The 6,603-nt window shown below is 35.6% G+C and overlaps 1 long non-coding RNA gene across 5 annotated transcripts; it reads left to right on the forward strand.

Moving 5' to 3' along the window:
* Positions 1-5,247, forward strand: LOC134847630 (uncharacterized). Of its 5 annotated transcripts, XR_010162868.1 has the most exons (9): positions 1-349; positions 661-918; positions 1,229-1,486; positions 1,796-2,038; positions 2,361-2,604; positions 2,929-3,172; positions 3,495-3,738; positions 4,063-4,631; positions 4,909-5,247. It is a non-coding gene; the product is annotated as an uncharacterized LOC134847630 (long non-coding RNA). The 5 variants fall into 5 exon arrangements; XR_010162864.1 differs by having other exon boundaries at positions 4,063-5,247; XR_010162865.1 differs by having other exon boundaries at positions 1,229-1,472; positions 4,063-5,247.
* The last annotated feature ends 1,356 nt before the right edge of the window (positions 5,248-6,603 follow it).

A 6,603-nucleotide genomic window follows, 5' to 3' on the forward strand; every position in this document is an offset into this window, starting at 1 on the left:
TTTCAAAAAAGCTGAGAATAAAATCAAAATAATTTTTCTTTATTCTCTCTAAATGTTGCTGCAGCTTATAGATACAATTTTAATAGTTAAAACCAAGTTAGTCTTGGTCCAAACTGCATATTTAAGCGGTATCCGAACCAAGTCTGAAATTACAAATCTTTGTTATTATTTCAGCGACAATAAAAATTATCATGAGTGTTCCCGGGTTGACGTCTATAGAAAAAAATGCTTATCATACAATTTTCATGTTAAATTTGAAAACTGTTTTAAAGATTATTAATGAACATCTTTGGTCTACCAACCTCTTTTCAAGCTTTATGGTCATTGAAAGAAATGTAGTAGAGCATTGGTTTGTAGTTCTTGACGTAACAAAACTTGAAAAATTCTGAATGTTCTACTTCACGTATGCTTTTTTCTTTTCAAAATTCTGAATTCTTTTGTGCAGTTGATGGCCAAGAGCCCTCTTCATGTTCACAAAGTCCACACTTTGAACTTTAAGAAATAAGCCACTTCCTCTTTTTATCTGTTGGATCCCACTTGTCGATATCAAGTATTCTTCCCGCAATCGAACAGAATGCAGGAAGAATTGCAAAGTCAAGAACTACATTTTGTAAAGTCAATGTTAGCAAAGTCAATTACTACAAGCCAATGCTCTACTAGATTGGCTATGGGGAGTTGATAAGAGGAAACTGCTGTCTGGCAGATGGTACTATTGGAATTGAAGAGATCTTTGATTGGATCCCAACTGACATGGAACCCCAACTATCTGTACATACTCGTGTTTCGGAGGAGTGTGGGCTGATTACTGCCTTCATTAAGAATCTCTAAAACTGTTTTAAAGATTATTAATGAACATTATTGGTCTACTAACCTCTTTTGAAGCTTTATGGTCATTGAAAAAATTGTAGTACAGCATTGGTTTGTAGTTCTTGACGTACAAAACTTGAAAAAATCTGAATGTTCTACTTCACATCTGCTTTTTTCATTTTAAAATTTCGAAATCTTTTGTGCAGCTGATGGCCAAGAGCCCTCTCCATGTTCACAAAGTCCACACTTTGACCTTAAAGAAATAAACCACTTCCTCTCTTTAACTGTTGGATCCCACTTGTGGATATCAAGTATTCTTCCAGCAATCGAACAGAATGCGGGAAGAATTACAAAGTCAAGAACTACATTTTGTGAAGTCAAATTTTGCAAAGTCAATTACTACAAGCCAATGCTCTACTAGATTGGCTATGGGGAGTTGCCAAGAAGAAAATTGTGTCTGGCAGATGGTACTATTGGAATTGAAGAGATCTTTGATTGCATCCCAACTGACATGGAACCCCAACTATCTGTACATACTCGTGTTTCGGAGGAGTGTGGGCTGATTACTGCGTTCATTAATAATCTCTAAAACTGTTTTAAAGATTATAAATGATTATTTTTGGTCTATTTACCTCTTTTGAAGCTTTATGGTCATTGAAAAAATGGTAGTACAGCATTGGTTTGTAGTTCTTGACGTACAAAACTTGAAAAAATCTGAATGTTCTATTTCACATCTGCTTTTTTCATTTTGAAATTTTGAATTCTTTTGTGGAGTTGATGGCCAAGAGCCCTCTTCATGTTCACAAAGTCCACAATTTGACCTTAAAGAAATAAACCACTTCCTTTCTTTATCTGTTGGATCTCACTTGTCGATATCAAGTATTCTTCCGCAATCGAACAGAATGCGGGAAGAATTGCAAAGTCAAGAACTACATCTTATAAAATCAATGTTTGCAAAGTCAATTACTACAAGTCAATGCTCTACTAGATTGGCTATGGGGAGTTGCCAAGAGGAAAGTGCTGTCTGGCAGATGGTACTATTGGAATTGAAGAGATCTTTGATTGGATCCCAACTGAAAGGGAACCACAACTATCTGTACAGACTCGTGTTTCGGAGGAGTGTGGGCTGATTACTGCGTTCATTAATAATTTTTAAAATTGCTTTAAGGATTATTAATGAATATCTTTGGTCTACTTACCTTTTTGATGCTTTATGGTCATTGAAAAAATTGTAGTATAGCATTGGTTTGTAATTCTTGACGTACAAAACTTGAAAAAATCTGAATGTTCTACTTCAAATCTGCTTTTTTTTAAATATTTTTGAACTTTTTCGTGCAGCTGATGGCCAGGAGCCCTCTTCATGTTCACAAAGTCCACACTTTGACCTTTAGGAAATAAACCACTTCCTCTTTTTATCTGTTGGATCCCACTTGTGGATGTCAAGTATTCTTCCCGCAATCGAACAGAATGCGGGAAGAATTGCAAAGTCAAGAACTAAATTTTGTGAAGTCAAATTTTGCAAAGTCAATTACTACAAGCCAATGCTCTACTAGATTGGCTATGGGGAGTTGCCAAGAGGAAACTGCTGTCTGGCAGATGGTACTATTGGAATTGAAGAGATCTTTGATTGGATCCCAACTGACATGGAACCCCAACTATCTGTACATACTCGTGTTTCGGAGGAGTGTGGGCTGATTACTGCCTTCATTAAGAATCTCTAAAACTGTTTTAAAGATTATTAATGAACATTATTGGTCTACCAACCTCTTTTGAAGCTTTATGGTCATTGAAAAAATGGTAGTACAGCATTAGTTTGTAGTTCTTGACGTACAAAACTTGAAAAAATCTGAATGTTCTACTTCTCATCTGCTTTTTTCATTTTAAAATTTCGAAATCTTTTGTGCAGCTGATGGCCAAGAGCCCTCTCCATGTTCACAAAGTCCACACTTTGACCTTAAAGAAATAAACCACTTCCTCTCTTTAACTGTTGGATCCCACTTGTGGATATCAAGTATTCTTCCAGCAATCGAACAGAATGCGGGAAGAATTACAAAGTCAAGAACTACATTTTGTAAAGTCAATGTTCGCAAAGTCAATTACTACAAGCCAATGCTCTACTAGATTGGCTATGGGGAGTTGCCAAGAAGAAAATTGTGTCTGGCAGATGGTACTATTGGAATTGAAGAGATCTTTGATTGCATCCCAACTGACATGGAACCCCAACTATCTGTACATACTCGTGTTTCGGAGGAGTGTGGGCTGATTACTGCGTTCATTAACAATCTCTAAAACTGTTTGAAAGATTATAAATGATTATGTTTGGTCTACTTACATCTTTTGAAGCTTTATGGTCATTGAAAAAATGGTAGTACAGCATTGGTTTGTAGTTCTTGACGTACAAAACTTGAAAAAATCTGAATGTTCTACTTCACATCTGCTTTTTTCATTTTGAAATTTTGAATTCTTTTGTGGAGTTGATGGCCAAGAGCCCTCTCCATGTTCACAAAGTCCACAATTTGACCTTAAAAAAATAAACCACTTCCTTTCTTTATCTGTTGGATTTCACTTGTCGATATCAAGTATTCTTCCGCAATCGAACAGAATGCGGGAAGAATTGCAAACCAAGAACTACATCTTATAAAATCAATGTTTGCAAAGTCAATTACTACAAGTCAATGCTCTACTAGATTGGCTATGGGGAGTTGCCAAGAGGAAAGTGCTGTCTGGCAGATGGTACTATTGGAATTGAAGAGATCTTTGATTGGATCTCAACTGAAAGGGAACCACAACTATCTGTACAGACTCGTGTTTCGGAGGAGTGTGGGCTGATTACTGCAATCATTAATAATTTTTAAAATTGCTTTAAGGATTATTAATGAATATCTTTGGTCTACTTACCTCTTTTGATGCTTTATGGTCATTGAAAAAATTGTAGTATAGCATTGGTTTGTAGTTCTTGACGTACAAAACTTGAAAAAATCTGAATGTTCTACTTCAAATCTGCTTTTTTCTTTTTAAATTTTTGAACTTTTTTGTGCAGTTGATGGCCAGGAGCCCTCTTCATGTTCACAAAGTCCACACTTTGACCTTTAGGAAATAAACCACTTCCTCTTTTTATCTGTTGGATCCCACTTGTGGATGTCAAGTATTCTTCCCGCAATCGAACAGAATGCGGGAAGAATTGCAAAGTCAAGAACTACATTTTGTGAAGTCAAATTTTGCAAAGTCAATTACTACAAGCCAATGCTCTACTAGATTGGCCATGGGGAGTTGCCAAGAGGAAACTGGTGTCTGGCAGATAATACTATTGGAGTTGAAGAGATCTTCGATTGGATCCCAACTGACATGGAACCCCAACTATCTGTACAGACTCGAATTACCCTCGACAATTGAACCCACTATGCTGTCCTCCAATTGTGAAATCAAAAACAGCTTAACGTCAAAGCGACTACCTTATTACAACTATGGTGACGGAAAGCGATCTAAGTTTAGGAAATGAAAATCATTCTCAAATTCAATTTTACCTCAACTTCACCTTTTCCTCTAGTATTTCGCAACAAACTTGTTTAGATTATTTTTGTAGACTAAACAACCTCTTAGAAGTTTTTTGCCATTACATAGTTTTTGATCTGCATGACTACAAATGTGATTTACCTACTATTGCCTAGGCATAATCAAAACATTCAACTTTGGTATTATGTCAATTTAATTAAAGTCCCCTGTTTACTATTGCGGACATTACGATGCCGAACTGTGCATTCTGTGCATAGTAAGAAGAATCCCCAACAAGTCAAATCAGATTTGTCGCTGAATCAGCAACATTGGTACTTTTTGTTGATCTTTTCTGCTGTTTTCGATTCCACAGTGAAATACCTAAAACTGTATTTGCGGAATCCAGAACAAGTTGTGGACTCCACAAACAAATAATAAGGCATTTGTATGGTTAAATTGAGCTGTTGCGGATTCCGCAACTGTAAGTGGAATCCTCAAATTGTAAATGGAATCCGCCAATTATAAATGTTATCCGCATTTTGTTTGGGTATTCCCTTTACATATATGTTTACATGTAGTAACGTTTTAAATTATGTCTTTTAATTATAGGTGGTCACCAGCAAGTTCAATCTCAAATACTACGTTGATCAGCTACCAGTCGAAACACCTGTCAACCTCAATTCTTGTCAAATTGACTTCGATCTCAATTCCTGTAACCTAACTTCGATTTCAATTCCTGTCAAACATACCAAACTTCGATCTCAATTCCGATACCACTTCGATCTCAATTCCTGTCAACCCAATTTTGATCTCAATTCCTGCCATCAACCTCAATTTGATCTCAATTCCTGTCAACCCAAATATGATCTCAGTTCTTGCCATCAATCTGAGTTCCTGCAAATTGAACATATTGAACAAACTATGAAGTAAACTCATCTAAATTTAACAGTTCATTTCAATCATTTCAATTGAAATAAAAATATTTATATTTAGCTTTTTTCAAGTATTTTCAAATTGCGAACATATAATTTGATAAATCAATCTTTTCAGGAACATAATTTTGTTTTTGAAGGAAATACATTTTTTTTTGGCTGTAGTAGTTCAAGTTTTGTTAATTTTTATCTAAAACGAATTTTTAAATTACTTCCCTAAATAAATTACTACCTAAGAACAAATTACTTTAAACAGATGATTTACTCTCTATGAGCAACATTGGCGGGCCGTTATGTTTTTCAGACCATAATACAACTGCATACAGTAAAATGAGTGATGCAAATTAAGGTTAATTTAAAGAGCTCAATTAATAACAAGCACTCACAACAACAAACAGTAAACAGTTCAATTAGTTGATTCAAACTCATAAAAAAATATTCGGCCGTACGGTCTAAATATTTATGAGTCATGCAGCAAAAGTGTCAGGCAGAACCAGATAGGGTAGGCAAAATAGAAAGCTTAAGAAGTATTTTCAAAACTAAACACGTTATACAAGCATAAAAGATTTTGGTAAAATAAATATCGAAACTAAAACATATTAATTTTCGTAACTTGGAAAAATCTCCCGAGCCAAAAACCCGATAACAAAAGAGATTCCCAAAAAACCATTCTACAGACTGTCGACAAGACTGCGCCGACATGAGAAACGGTTACCTTGACCCACACAGAACAATTGACATTGTTCAGGGCCCTTGTCACATTTATGTTCACATGCACAGGGACACTCAAAAAATGATCACCAAAACCACGGTGCAGGCTGTCGTCCAGGTGTTTGTCAAAATAGAGGAAAAAAGCAACTAACACATTACCGTTGAGCTGAGCATAGAACTATCAGCCTCTTGGTAACTTTTTAAATCTAAAATATTGATTTGATAAAAATAAATACTGATGACTCAATTTGATTACCTAATTTATATTGTCAACTTCTCGCGTCTCCCACAGAATTCCAGTCTGGCTTGTAAAGGTTATGATATTGTACTATATGGGGCCAGACCCCATTTGAAGATGAGCAGTATGAGTTATTTTATTCAGCGGTCTTCTCGGGACACCAAAAATTTGGTGACGACTCAACTGTTATCGGCCAAATAACTTAAGAACGCGCTGTTTTGGGGATCCACTTATCGATTAATTCAAACCCCAAGTAGATCAATATAAACTTTATAATTCTTCCAAAAAGATTTATTTATCATAATGGAAACCGACATGGAATTTCATGTAACCATAGTCAATTTTTATAGATCAGCATTTTTATAAATCTGGAACAGCCGAAGCGCTCTCTCACAAGTAAATTTGAAAAGCGTATGCCTTTGT

Source organism: Symsagittifera roscoffensis, chromosome 6 (genome assembly GCF_963678635.1).
Source record: "Symsagittifera roscoffensis chromosome 6, txSymRosc1.1, whole genome shotgun sequence".
Lineage (NCBI taxonomy): Eukaryota > Metazoa > Xenacoelomorpha > Acoela > Convolutidae > Symsagittifera > Symsagittifera roscoffensis.